The 15,985-nt window shown below is 38.7% G+C and overlaps 3 non-coding genes across 3 annotated transcripts; all 3 read right to left on the bottom strand.

Moving 5' to 3' along the window:
• Positions 1-230: 230 nt before the first annotated feature.
• On the bottom strand, positions 231-302 carry Trnaq-uug. Its single transcript has one exon. It is a non-coding gene; the product is annotated as a tRNA-Gln (tRNA).
• Positions 303-563: 261 nt separating this feature from the next.
• Positions 564-635, bottom strand: Trnaq-cug. The gene has a single exon. It is a non-coding gene; the product is annotated as a tRNA-Gln (tRNA).
• A 9,710-nt stretch (positions 636-10,345) lies between these two features.
• On the bottom strand, positions 10,346-10,417 carry Trnaq-uug. The gene has a single exon. It is a non-coding gene; the product is annotated as a tRNA-Gln (tRNA).
• Positions 10,418-15,985: the final 5,568 nt, after the last annotated feature.

The following is a 15,985-nucleotide window of genomic DNA, read 5'->3' as shown; positions in this document are numbered from 1 at the left end:
CTTCCTGCAGATGTTTAAAACGTTTATTTAATGGACACTATTTTCTGCCGACTGTTTACGTTTGCTCCAGAATGGAGAAATATATGTACATGTATATAAATATGTTGCAGGCGCTTTGATTAGTGTATATACGCACAAAATCATCAATGAGAATGGCTTTATGCTGTAGTCATTAGTGCGTATCTATCGTGCATTTGGGCGAATCTGACAATATTCAGCTTAAAAAATGTAGGTCCCACCGAGATTTGAACTCGGATCGCTGGATTCAAAGTCCAGAGTGCTAACCATTACACCATGGGACCAGGTGACAGCTTAGGCTGATAGATATCCATCAATTTTCAGTTAAGCTAAGATGAAGCATCTGGGGACACACAGGTGTTGTTATCCTACACTAGATTCTGGACAGGGAGAAACCCTTCAAATGGAATAATATTAGGCATTAAAACTGTGTGTGATGTAGAGGTGTGAGGGTACTTTCACCTGGCCAGTGTAGTCTTTCGATTCAATATGGTTTCTTTTCCATATCACAATCATCTTGAAAATCTTGCCAAAAAAAGCGCAGTAGGTCCTACCGAGATTTGAACTCGGATCGCTGGATTCAGAGTCCAGAGTGCTAACCATTACACCATAGAACCGCACATTTCAGGGTGAAAGTCTTGGGCAATACAAAGTTACCCATAATCCCTTCCTTTGAGCGTGTCTTGACTGACCCACTGTGACACCTGCCAAATTTCATGTGTGATGTGTCAAGGTGTAGTTCTGGCGTGGAGCACGTGCTACACTGTCAGGACGTAGATACTACACTATATAAGGTACCTCACAAACTCAATTAGCAGTGTTTGTCGTCCTTATTTCATTTCTATCTTTTCTCTTCCTGCAGATGTTTAAAACGTTTATTTAATGAACACTATTTTCTGCCGACTGTTTACGTTTGCTCCAGAATGGAGAAATATATGTACATGTATATAAATATGTTGCAGGTGCTTTGATTAGTGTATATACGCACAAAATCATCAATGAGAATGGCTTTATGCTGTTGTTGACATCGTGCTTCTCACTCATGAACGACAGAGGCATCCAAGTTGGGGTTAAAAGTTTAATATACCTTCTTCGCACATCGGCGGTTACATTTGAACTGAGCATGGGAACACATGTACAGGTACTTCCGGAAGATAAAGGGAGTTAATTGTTTTGTATTTTACATACCGCTAAAACAAATGAGCAAAGTGACTGATGCGTATGTACAATATTCACAAAAGCAATATAACTACAGTTTACTCCAACACCCCACTTGAACTGTAGTTATGTACTATATACACATGATCAATGTCTTACTGGTTACTGAGTTTGACAAGTCTTCTCAGTCTGATTGATGACACCGGCTTGGTGAAGACATCAGCCACATTCAGTTCTGACGCAATGTATGCAAGTTCTACCATACCGCTCTGGACTTCAGATCTAATGAAATGGTATTTAATGTCTATATGCTTGGACCTCTGCTGGGTCACAGGGTTTCTCGCTAATGCAATTGCGCCCTGATTATCGACCATTACAGTAAATGAGTCACAGTCTCCACTCATGTCTTTCCACAATTGTCGGAGAAATTTACCTCCTGTACTGAGGCTGCCATGGCCATATATTCCGCCTCACAGGTTGACAGCGCCACAGTTGGTTGTTTCTTACTTCTCCATGAAATCAGAGCTCCATTATCACTCAACCGGTATGCATACCCAGTAATGCTTTTCCTATCAGGTGATGATCCCCAGTCTGCATCTGAATATCCCACAAGTTCAAGTGGAAGAGATGATTTAAAATATTTCAAACCTTTGTCCCTGGTGCCTCTGATGTATTTCAATGCTTGTTTAGCCATACCAAGATGAGTTGATGTTGGCTTGGCCATATATTGAGAGAGTTTAGTTACGACATAACATAGGTCTGGTCTTGTCGAAGTCATGATATAAATCAAACTTCCTATGATTTCCCGGTACAGTCTCGGATCATCAAGTTGTGTCGTCAGCTCGTCACCTGATTTATCGACACCTTGTTCACAAGGAATGGCCTTTGGTTTGCAGTCCTTCATACCAAATTTCTCCAACATCTTCTCCATATGTTTCGTCTGCTTCATTTCCACACTGTTTCCTTCCCAGCTGAATTCAATTCCAAGAAAACTTGACAGTTTCCCTAGATCCTTCATATTGAATCTTTCACACAATACATTTTTCACATGTTGAAGGTTTGTCTCATTTTCAGCAGCAACTATGATATCATCCACCCACACTATCATAATCACAGGAGAACCCTCCATACTCTGACAATACACACAGGGATCTGCAAGTGACTGTTCAAACTTCAGATTTTCTATGAGAAATGTATGAAGCAATGAATTCCAATTTCTACCACTCTGCTTCAGACCATATAATGATTTCTTCAATTTCCACACAAGCTTTTCACCATTTTCACCTTGAACCTCAAATCCTTCTGGTTGGTGAACATATCTCACAGTCGATTATGCGTTCAGGTATGCTGTCTTGACGTCCATCTGATGAACTACCATATCTCGCTGAACTGCAAGCTGTAATAGAGTCCTAATTGAGGTCATTTTGGCAGTAGGAGCAAAAGTCTCATGGTAATCGATGCCTGGAACTTGTGAATATCCCTTGGCTACATACCTTGCTTTATATCTCTCACCACCGTGACCAGATTTTATGTCAAACACCCATCTTCCCCCCACTGTCGATTTACGTGCTGGTGGGTTGGTGATTTTGAATGTCTCATTGTCCCGTAATGCTGTCATTTCTTCCTCCATTGCTTGATACCAATTCTCTTTGTCAGGCGATGACATTGCTTCATCATATGTAGTTGGAATGCTCGCCATTTTGTAGCAGTAGTGTACAGTGTACATTGCACTATCCTCAGATTCAGATATGTCTGATTCACATACATAGTCCTCCATGCGTTTGGGTTTTGTAGTTTGTCTTTTGGGATATCTACGCGTTGGCTCGACTTCTTGTTGCTTTTGGTTTCCTTCTGTCGTTGGACCTTTATTCTCTTCATGTTGAGTTTCTTCTTTCTCCTGTTCTTTAGTTTCTTCAGCCTCAGGTCTCTTGTAGATTTCCTGTTCTTCCTCATAGTCAGGTTCATAAACAGTCTCTGTAAATGTTTCGGTGAATTTCACACATCTTATTCTTCTGACTTCATCCTGTTGAGGGAAGTAGACCAGGTAGGCTGGGCTTTCACGATCATATCCAATGAAAACACCTTTTTCACTGCGATTGTCCAGTTTCTTCGTCCCTTGAACATAAGCAAAACAAGCTGTGCCGAAAACATGCATATTTGACAGATTTGGCTTCTGACCTGTCATAACCTCAAATGGTGTCTTGTTCAGTCTCTTGTTGTAACACCGGTTCCGAATGTACGCTGAAGTCATGATAGCATATGACCACAGAGTCTTGGGTAACTTGGCTTCAATGATGAGGCATCTCGCCATGTCGAATAGGGAACGCCATGCCCTTTCTACTGTTCCGTTCTGATGGGGTGAGTACGGTGCTGACCTCTGGTGACGTATCTTGTTCTTGATGAGAATGTTCCTAAATTTCTCGCTGGTGAATTCTGTCCCGTTGTCAGTCCTCAAGGTGACCACTTTTCCAAATGGTGCCATATCTGCTAAGAATTTCTCTGTAGCTGCTGGTGTGTCACTTTTCTGTTTCAGGAGATACAAGGTAACAGTACTTGAGTAATCATCAACAAATGATAGAACATATCTAAAACCACCACGAGCTGTTGGCTCAATGGGTCCCGCTAAGTCACAATGAACCATCTCAAATGTCTTAGTTGCTCGTTTGTCAGGTTTCCTATCTATCCACTGGAACATCTTTCCCTTAGCACAAGTGTCACATACATCATTCTGTGCCTTACCAGCAATCTTCATACCATTTACTGCCTCTTCTAGTTTCATGACATCCTTCATGTTACAATGTCCAAGAATCTTATGCCAGTCTTGGGCTGAATGAGTAACACATTTAGATGAAACAGTGTTGTTCAAGTAATAAAGTTTACAATGTTTTAGTATGTTGAAGGTAGTACCGTCTGGAGCCTTCAAACATGCTCTGTCAGGATTAAAATTGATGGTTGCTCCCTTGTTTGTAGCTGCCTGCACAGACAAAATGTCTTGGTTGAACGATGGAACATATAACGCATCCTCCAGTATCACTTTGTGTTGCTTACCATCAACATCACACAAAGAAACACATGCTTCACCTTTAGCTTGGACAATCCTGTTAGTTCTACTTCCATCAGCAAACTCGATGTAGTGTTCAGATGTGCGGAAAGTCTCGTCAAAATTAACAAACTTGTCTTTGTCAGTTATGATATGTGTTGTAGCTCCACAGTCCACAAGAAGATTGTTAAGAAGATCCCCAGTTTCATCTTGAACACTAACCTTGAATGCTAAATATGAATGTTCTGGCTCACAATTTTCTTTCTCATTACTCACACTTTTGGCAGTATCTCTCTTCCGGCAAAATCTTGTGTCACGTGTTGGACTTTTGCATATGTCACACCATCGGCCTTGTTTCTTGTTTCCATTTGGATAATACTTCTTTGGTCCTTGTGTCTGTTGCTGATTCCTTTTTCTACACTCTGATGCTCTATGTCCTGGCTTTCCACATGAATAACACTTGAAGGTCATAATACTGTCTTCACCTTTACGTGTATATTGTATTTTGTCAGTCTCTTCATAACTTCGCAGAGCCGTTTTAAACTCAGAAAAAGTCATGGTCTTATCTTTTTGTGTTACCACTATAGCAAAGGTTTTATATGAAGAAGGTAAACCTTTAAGTACCATTGCTATCAAGAGGCTATCGCTAATTGTCTCACCTGCCATTTTTAAAGAATTCGCGGCAGTCTCCGCCTTGATTACATAGTCAGTTGTACACTCCGTTCCCATCTTCAGCGATGTGAGTTCTGTGTATAACGAGATTACTCGTGGTTTTCCGCTCCCTAAATAATGTTCTCGTAAAATTTTCAGTGCTCTTCTTCCATCATCCTTAGCATCCCTCATTACGAGGGCTAAGCTTCTATCGTCCAGGCATTGCACCAACTCAGCAAAAGCATCAGCATTTTTGCTAGCAGAGGGGCTCTCTGACGACTCTTCGGTCGGTAATATCACGTCATATAATTTCTGCAAACGCATATGTCCGAGGAATTTCACCTCCATAGTTCATATTTCTTCCTCTCCGTCGAACATCAACCGTTGCCTGGGCCCATAACCTGTTGACATCGTGCTTCTCACTCATAAACGACAGAGGCATCCAAGTTGGGGTTAAAAGTATAATATACCTTCTTCGCACATCGGCGGTTACATTTGAACTGAGCATGGGAACACATGTACAGGTACTTCCGGAAGATAAAAGGGAGTTAATTGTTTTTGTATTTTACATACCGCTAAAAACAAATGAGCAAAGTGACTGATGCGTATGTACAATATTCACAAAGCAATATAACTACAGTTTACTCCAACAGCTGTATTCATTAGTGCGTATCTATCGTGCATTTGGGCGAATCTGACAATATTCAGCTTAAAAAATGTAGGTCCCACCGAGATTTGAACTCGTATCGCTGGATTCAAAGTCCAGAGTGCTTTTTTTTCTTTTTAATAAACTTTTTATTCATGTCATAGATATGTACAATAAATTATGTTAAGAGATATGATCACAGATTTCCATTGAAGTAATCGCTGATGCTCCTAGGCATCAAACGGATGTTTAAAGATTAAATTGTCACCATCAACATTTATACAATCTAGTGGGAGAACATGGCGTTCAATAAATTTATATGATTGTTTGTCACGTTGGTATTTTGACCATAACAATTTGAAATGATGACGAACGTAACTTTTGAACAGCTTATTTAGGTCTATTCGACCTTGTTGCAGAGTCATAATAGTTCATCTCTTAAATACTGAGATTCTATAAATGGAAAGCAAAAGGTTGATGCATGCTTCGCTTGTTTTTACTTCTTTTGATTGAAATCCAAATAGAAGCCAACTTGTAAGTTGCTGTAAAGTGTAACCAACGTTTTTAAAAGCTCAGTGAACAATTCTTTGAAAACACCAACAGTGTCATTTAATTCGTCACAAAACACAAACATATGGAAAATGTCTTCAACTTCATTCTTGCACACAATACATTCACGTGCAGGAACTTTGTCATACTTGTATAACTTGTCATAAGTATATATTATGTTATGACATATCTTAAAATCAAGGTTAATTTGTTCTGCAGATTTATCACTTTGAAATACCCACTTCCATGTTTTATCCCAATCCACAATAATTGCAAACTTATCCAAGTATGTTATAGACGTTGGGCTAACAAAAGTCTCTTTAAAACAAATCATAAGTAAACCTTACCGAGAGCTCTTTGGACGAAATTGACCTATTATCTGCAGAACAATATACTTCATGATGAATATTTTTATTAATCTCTCGTGCTTTGGTATTTATGCTGTTACACCACTCCTCAGGCAGAGATGAAATAATAACATTATATGCATTTTCAGCAACTGAGCATGGTATATCAATCTGTCTTTCCTCAAGTATTTCCACAACAGCGGAACGAGATAAAAACCCAGGGATGAATTCATAACAAATGTCTTTAACTTCAATTAACCCAGCTTGAATAAACGATTGAAAGAGCAGCGTTTTCCCTTGAAAACGCACGTGTGGATTTTGAAATAAAGGTTGGTTCATGATCTCCTCGTGCTCAGTCGGAAAATGTCTGTTGCTGCACGTGATTTCGTCCCAGGCTAACAACACCTCAGCATAGAAAGGGTGTATCTGGGTCAGCAATACCATATTGTAAACAATGCTAAAAAATGTTGCTGTTGAGACCCATGTTCAGGTATTTTGAAAGGAACAACCAACATGTATTCTTCCATACTGTTTGAAAATGTGGATTGAATAATTTTGATGATTTTAGCCCTGAAGGCAAATATTTTGAATTTGAAGCTAGGAATGGCTAATCCGCCTTGATAAAAGTGACCAATACATGTTGATTGTTTTACAAGTGGAACTTTATTATTCCACACAAAGCTTGAAATACACAATTCAATTTCTTTGATTGCCCACTCGGGAACCGGTTGTACATATACGGTATACCACCATTTGGATAGAATAAAAGTATTTACAACAATGGATTTCCCTTGTAATGATAAATTTCTTTGTGACCACAAACCAAACAATGATTTCATTTTGGCAATTTTACTTTTCCAATTAATGTTGTCACACATTTTTTTTATCTGGGCCAAGGAAAATGCCAAGTATTCTAACACAATCTGTTTTAACTTCAACCGGAATGCTGAAGGAAACATGATTCAAGCGATTAGTTCCTACACACAAAACTTCCGATTTGGAAAGATTAACTTTGGCCCCTGTAGCTGAGCAAAATTCATTCACTGTATGAAAAGTACTGTAAACAGATTGTGCGTCAGACACTGTAACAGTGGTGTCATCTGCATGTTGGTATATGAGTGATTTGCAGTTGTCGGAAATTTGTATGCCATGAATATGTGCATTATTCTTAATAAGCAAATTGAGGGGTTCACTGATGATGGCATACAACAAACTGCTAAGTGGATCTCCCTGTCTAACAGACTGACTTAATGAGAAATATGGTGTAAGATGACCATTAATTTTAACACTACTTTTCAAGTTAGTGTATAGAATCTTTATCCATGACACAAAGTTATTACCAAAGTTAAACTTTTCTAGTGTTTTAAACAGAAAGGAATGTGAAACTCTACCAAATGCTTTCTCCTGGTCAATAGTGATAATATAAGCATTATCTTCATTTTCACCTGCTAAATCAATAACATCTCTGATGGAGTGGACATTATCAGATATATCTCTTCCCGGAATGGAACAAGTTTGTTCGGGTGAAATAAAACTAGACACAACACTTTTTAATCTTAAGGACAGTGTGCGTGAAATAAGCTTTGAATCAACATTCAAAAGTGAAATAGGCCTATAATTACGAATATCTCTTTTGTTCCCTTTCTTCTTAAAGAAAACACTGATAACCCCTTTTTTCATTGTTCTCGACATCTGTTTCTCTTCAAATATACAATTTATAATGTTGACAAAAATTGGTTTCAGTACATCCCAAAATGTAAGGTAGAACTCAACAGTAAGCCCATCATTACCCGGTGATTTATGACGCTTCATTCCTTTTAACGCTACAGTAATTTCTTCAACAGTGATTCCATCATCCAGTCTTTTTTTATCTTCATCTGATATGCAATCAGTTACTAAACCAAGAATTTCATTCTGTTTATCAGCATCAGTTTCTACTGCTGAATACAGATGGGAGTAAAACTTGTAGACATGATCTAATATGTCCTCCGTGGACTGAACGAGTCCTGAATCTGTCTCAAGTTCTTTGATACAGTTTGCTTCTTGCTTACTTCTTTCCAGGTTTAGAAAAAAAGAAGTATTTTTATCTGATTCTAGAGACCACTGAACTTTGGATCTCAGAATAGCTGCTTGACATTTTGTATGTTCAAAAATCTCTAAATCTTTTTCAAGATTTTGAATATGGGAGATATCCCGACTTGGAAACTTTGACAATTTGTCATATTCAATGCGCAACATGTTTTGGAGTTTAAAATATTCAGCTTTCTCCTTTTAGACTTTTACAGGAATAATAGATAGCGCATCTCTTAAACTTGTACTTCAAGCAATCCCACCAAACCAATGGTTTAGACTGGTAAGTTTGGCAAAACAATATTATCTTTGACAATGTTTCGAACTGTATTTATAAATTCAGCATCTTCGAGCAATTTATTGTTGAATATCCATAGACCTGGCCCCCTTTCAACTCTGCTGAAGTTGACATGAAGACAAATAATGTTATGGTCACTAATAGATGAATATTTTATGTAGCAATTTATGGCAAAAGAAATGAGTGATCTTGATATTAGAATCAAATCTATCCGTGACTGTTTCATGATACCATCAACAAGTTGCTGTCTTGTATATTCCCGTTTGTTGGGATTTCTGTACCTCCATATATCACACATATGTTTGTTGCCCAACAACATTTGCAATCCTTTGGAAATCTGACTTTCACAAACCTTGTCCCATCTACAATATCAGTGCCCTTGTACTTTCTTCTCCTGATTGGTGACAAAAGTTCAATGTTTTTCTGTTCAAGTTTTTCTCTGATATTATCATCTGTTATATACACAGGCAAATGCATAAACGAGACCATTACAGTTGGGTTGTAGAGAAAACTGCACTGATAAGTGACACCATCAATTTCCAGCCCTTCATCTACAATGAGTTTTGCATCAACGGTGTCTTTCAACGATAATTCAAAACAATCCCCACCTCTCAAAACGACTCCGGTTACATGTCCCACCATATCCAGTGCTCCTCTGATAACATCCTCAGCTCGAATCTTAGATGTATCTCCAACATCGACGATGATAGTTGTATCCTTTGAAAAAACATCTTCCACTTCAGTTTCAGTTCCAACATCAACTTTCCCACTGTGACTGGTACCCGGGACTTCTCTCGCCATTTTATCTCGTGCAGTGCACAGAATGCACACACGCAGTCTCAAAACACCTCAAAACACACGAAACTTGAAAATCAGTTTCATGTATTCTGCAAGAATACTATCTATAACTTGTGTGTAGAATACAGCCACAGATTTCATAATCTGCACCTGTAAATTAACTTCTGTCATCAGAGCTCAGGCAAACACGTCCACCCTCAATCAAATCAAGGGAGACAACCTTGAAAATCTTGCCCAAAAAAGCGCAGTAGGTCCTACCGAGATTTGAACTCGGATCAGAGTGCTAACCATTACACCATAGAACCGCACATGTCAGGGTGAAAGTCTTGGGCATTACAAAGTTACCGATAATCCCTTCCTTTGAGCGTGTCTTGACTGACCCACTGTGACACCTGCCAAATTTCATGTGTGATGTGTCAAGGTGTAGTTCTGGTGTGGAGCACGTGCTACACTGTCAGGACGTAGATACTACACTATATAAGGTACCTCACAAACTCAATTAGCAGTGGTTTTCGTCCTTATTTCATTTCTATCATTTCTCTTCCTGCAGATGTTTAAAACGTTTATTTAATGGACACTATTTTCTGCCGACTGTTTACGTTTGCTCCAGAATGGAGAAATGTATGTACATGTATATAAATATGTTGCAGGCGCTTTGATTAGTGTATATACGCACAAAATCATCAATGAGAATGGCTTTATGCTGTAGTCATTAGTGCGTATCTATCGTGCATTTGGGCGAATCTGACAATATTCAGCTTTAAAAAGGTAGGTCCCACCGAGATTTGAACTCGGATCGCTGGATTCAAAGTCCATAGTGCTAACCATTACACCATGGGACCAGGTGACAGCTTAAGCTGATAGATATCCATCAATTTCCAGTTAAGCTAAGATGAAGCATCTGGGGACACACAGATGTTGTTATCCTACACTAGATTCTGGACAGGGAGAAACCCTTCAAATGGAATAATATTAGGCATTAAATCTCTGTGTGATGTAGGGGTGTGAGGGTACTTTCACCTGGCCAGTGTAGTCTTTCGATTCAATATGGTTTCTTTTCCACATCGGGGCGGTGGGGTAGCCTAATGGTTAAAGCGTTGGCTCGTCACGCAGTGTAAATTAAAGTGATTTCATCTATCGGTAAAATAGCACAGGTTTTAGTCACACGCTTTATCTACATATAGGCTCGATTGCATTAATTTCCGTACATTTAATTTGAATTTGTTTATTTTCACTCTGTAAAGTGCATCTGTCAGGAAAGATACATGTAGTTAATTTGTGTGTATGTTTTACCTAGGCTACAATGGAGATAAATTTGATGTAAGGAACCCTTTGAACTTCGTCAACTTATGCTATTGTTAAAGGTTTGTAATTAGGATATATTTCACCTTTCAACCTGTATCAATTACTGTAGTCTTATTTCGTATATTATCCTATTTGCTTCATGTTATAAGGTACAGTTACTTTGAAATAGGACATAGGATTTATGGAACTCCATTGTAATTCAGGCCCTTGTTTTGTTTACAGCTTTTTACTATATATAAGTGATCAGTGTAATTTCAATCTGAGGACTGGAATAAATACGACACTGACAAGCAGTTTGCGTTGAAGTCATTACACCAGAGCGCAGACAGCACAGAAAATATCCTACAGGATACTGGCTTATATCATGTGTGGATGTCCCAGCATATTGTTTCTCCTAATGCTTTAAAAACTAATGTTAAAAGGATTCTTATTGATCAATTTTATCAGTCATGGAATGCAACAGTAAATGCTTCCTCAAAAGGTACATATTACAATCTTTATAAAGAATTACCTCATCTAAATTCTTATCTTCAAGAACTACCCCCAAATCTTAGAATATGGTGCACACGCTTTAGAACACCTAACCATAGACTACCCATAGAAACTGAAGATGTACTAACGTTGTAAGATCCGACAGACAATGTACATTATGTAATGAAGCAGTGGGGGACGAATACCACTTCCTTTTAACATGCCTATATCTAGCAACACCAAGAAATAAATATCTGCCTAAGTATTTTTGTAATAATCCATCAATAGATACATTCACCACAATTATGAAATCCAGTTATAAACCACTCGCCGTGAAATTATCCAAATACATCAACGAGGGCTTATGTTTGTACAAATGAGATTTATCATGTGCATAATTGTAATTTATTTTTTGTTATTGTTCCCATGTATAAATTCATACTGTTCATATTGTAAATTATCTCTGTATGTTCTCTATGTATGAACTTCTTCTTCTTCTTCTTCCAGCTTCGATCACAGCGATAATCCTTGCATGCATCACTTGCTGTGTTTTTACAAGTCGCCTTCCCGGTTCAAGCCGCGCGAACCTAATCACTGCGCATGTGCTATGGGCGCAGCGCAGCACAGCTGTTGAAACCACTTTTCACCCGAGCACTGGAGTGAAATTAGTTAACCGTTTGAACTCCGATTTCGCGGGGTTTTGTTCATCGCGTTATTTTTCAACTTTATTAGTTGAATTTGCATTTTTGATAATTTGTTACTGTAAGTCCATACCGAAAGGTATCAGAATCTGCAAAGTTGTGTTTTGCGGGCATGATGTTATCCATAGCCCTGTCACACTAAACACATGATGTCCGCAGCCAAGCCAGTCGTGTTCTCTACAGAAACACTACACGCCGTTTGACTCTCCACCACAAGTTTGTTACCGTTGTTATAGGCGCTGTGGGGTAGCTTAGTGGTTAAAAGCGTTCGCTCGCCACGCCGAAGGGCCGGGTTCGATTCCCCCCACATGGATAAAATATGTGAAGCCAATTTCTGGTGCCCCCCGCCGTGACATTGCTGGAACAGTGCTGAAAGCGGCGTAAAATCATACTCACTAACTCACCGTTACCGTTGTTGATCCTCCACGCGATACATTGGGCGTTCCATGAGTTTGAAAACCATTGGCTTGATAGTACTCCTCTTCTGCCTTTATTGTATCTGGCATATCGTATCGTCTTAATCGTGGTAAAATGTTTCTGTCAGTGATTCCCGTGATGGCCCAATTATGAAGTCATGACCTTCCGCGTCCCGATACCTTCACAAATATATCTATTTTCTTCACCACGTTTCATGTTTCAAACCCACAATATTTCTATCATCAATGCCATAATTGGCAGTGTTACACAGAAGCGTTAGTCATGGTCTATATGATATTGCGCGTTGCCTAAAAATCCCCACACTCACAAGGTAGAACCCAATGCAACCAAGGCAGCGCAAGTACAAAGCATCCAAACACACTAACTCAAACATCTACATAGTCATATGCATTGTACAGGCATAGATCGACAATAGATCATTATGGAATAGAGAAGCTTCGTATCACGCCATATGAGCGGAGGGTGAAACCGATTTGCATCTAAATATCCAGCTGTTATAAGGAATACCAGTCGATGTATTATTCACAACTATAGTCTGTTTGCAGTGAAAACATACCGATGAATTCCACTTTAAACAAAAAAGTAAATCGAATAAAGTGAAAATAAGACTGCGAATCCTCATAATTTTACCTTGCCAATTGGACATTTAAATTTCAGAATTTTATTCAACTTAGGATAAAAGTTGTTTAACAAACGATCATGGTTTCAAAACGCTATTGTTGGTTTGTATTACAAGGGGGTATGCACATTAGATGAAACACCTAGATCAAGTATGGTTGGTCTAAGTTAACGCTCATCACGTACCGCACGTGTATTTGTTTCACTGTTCCAACTACTACGCTTACCCCCTTGTATTTTTTTGTGTATATATAAACTGCTCCACGTGCAACAGCAACCAGTTGTAAGCCGCAGTGAGGTGGACCACAACGGCGGATATATATGTCTTTAACATAAATCTGAACAATAATGGCCGGAATCATTCTGGACGAGGAGGCTCGCGAACTTATTGCCAAAAATACTCACTATAATTACAAGTATATCATTTTCAAACTCAGTGATGACAAAACCAAAATTTGCGTAGATAGAGTGAAGCTGATGTCTGAACTGGGCGCAGACAGTGGAAGCAAAGAGTAAGACCGTGAGGAGTACAGGCTTCTAGTGGAGATCTTGCCTCAGGAAAACATGCGACACATCATGTACACCTACATGCTAAGGGTTTCTTCGAGAAGAGTTTAATTTTATGGTAAGTATGCCGAAGACCCGGGTTCGATTCCCCACATGGGCACAATGTGTTAAGCCCATTTCTGGTGTCCCCCGCCGTGATATTGCTGGAATATTGCTAAAAGCGGCGTAAAACTAAACTCAGTCAGCCAGTCAGTCAGTTGACATGTCCGTGTTAGACAGCCGGATCACTGAAGCTGAAATGCATTAAAGACTTATGAAATACCAAAGCCTGTGATTTAGATAACTTACGTAACGAATATATCAAAGCCTCTGCTGATGTAATGCTACCAGCCTATGTTAAATTGTTTAACGAAGAAAGAAGAAAATAGTTTATTCGGGTGTCCAGTGCTGTGTAGATGAAAATCACATAAAATGATAAAATAGTGTAAAAATACACAACACCAGGCCAACATGGGCCTATTAGACACCAGGATGCTAAAATACATGTATACCTTTTTTTTAAAAGCACTTTACGTGCAAGCGTTACAAATACACGAGGGCATTTGATAATCAATTAAAATACACGTTCATATATATTAACGTACTAGATAGCGTATTAATATTTACCATTTACATTTGTGACAAAGGGATTGTGATATAACCTGCGCCTACGCATAGATTTAATTACTGCGCTACGGTGTTGGATAGGTTGTCGCACTGCATGAGAAATATGGTCTGTTCTACAGGACAAAAATTGGATTAAGAGACGAAGCACGGTCCCAAACATAAGCTCTTAAGTCTACATAAAGGTTACATGATATTAGAAAATGGACCTCGTCTCCAATGCTATTAGCGTTACAATGTTTAAAATATGGTCAGTTAATGGGGTTTTGGTTTCGAGAAGCGGCCGAGTTCAATTTCAAAAGGAAGGGTGCCACATCTAAACTTTGCCAATAAACTGCGATGTTTTCTATTGGATACATTAATCACATACTGGGAGGTATTAAGAGACATTTTGAACTGTCGATAAGTTCTCAGTTTATTACCGTTAGTTAACCCTTTATCATCCCAAATTTGCTTCAACCATAAATCCTTATCAGTATCAATAAGCGCATTTCTTGCATAGACAAAATTATGAGATAATAAATTATCTACCACTTGAGTAACTGACTGCACCTCAAATAATTTCATAATGGCATTTTCCCATGATTTCCGAAATTTGAGAGACCATTTTTGTACAATCTTCGTTAGCCTATTTTCATCTGCCAAACTCAGTTTTTTTCCAAAAACGTAAAATCTCAATTTTTTGGTTTGTGAAATTAGATGTCCAACCCATTTCACCCCTAACTGCCAGATTGGGTGTCTTATTGCCTACTCCGAGGGAAAAGCGTAAAGCCCTATTTTGAATAGCATTAATACAACTGAATTCTTTAGTGCCCCAAACAGCCGAACCATACGATAAAATTGGTTGGACTAAATTATCATATATAGTATTAAATACACTATAGTCCATTCCTCCCACTGCTTTAAACTTACAGATTATTACACCAAGAGCTCTACTAGCTGACTTAGCTATTTCTTTTGCTGTATAATTCATATCCAAATATTCATTAAGCCAAAGCCCAAGATACGTATAAGAATGCACAATCTCTATACTTTCTTCACCACAAGTAAAATGATGAGATGATCTAACAGAGGACATGTTACGATAATGAACAATTTTAGTTTTTTGGCTATTTATTTGGAGACGCTATTTCTTACACCAGTTGGCGACACAGTTTAACATTGATTCAGGGGCAACGAACGCGACATCGTCCGCATACAGCAAAATACTGATTATGGAGTTATCTACCTTTACCCCGCACTTTAGATCATTAATCTCTTCAACTAAATCGTTTACGAAAACCGAGAAAAGTGTCGGTGACAGAACACAGCCTTGTTTTACACCGCTAAATACAGCAAAACTACCGGTCATTTAACCGTTTACAAAAACCCGAGAGGTGTTATTATCATACAACGATTTAACCGATTGAAGAAACTTTCCGTTTACTCCCAATCTGAGTAACTTATACCACAGACAGTCGCGATTCACACGGTCAAAGGCTTTCATCGCATCGATATAACAAACATACGTCGGGAGATTAACAGACTTTCGGTTCTTCACAGTAGTGTATAAACTATAAATGTGTTCCGTTGTACTCCTTTTACTTCGGAAGCCGTTTTGTTTAACCTGGTACTAGATCACGGGTTTTTTCCCCAAGTTTGGTCAGATGGTTACATAAAGCCCATTTTTAAAACAAAGGTAGCCAAGCCGACCTCGATGACTACAGG

This window comes from Haliotis rubra, unplaced genomic scaffold (assembly GCF_003918875.1).
Source record: "Haliotis rubra isolate DU_JTF1 unplaced genomic scaffold, ASM391887v1 Scf694, whole genome shotgun sequence".
Taxonomy (NCBI): domain Eukaryota; kingdom Metazoa; phylum Mollusca; class Gastropoda; order Lepetellida; family Haliotidae; genus Haliotis; species Haliotis rubra.
This window is presented reverse-complemented; position numbering and strand designations above follow the sequence as displayed.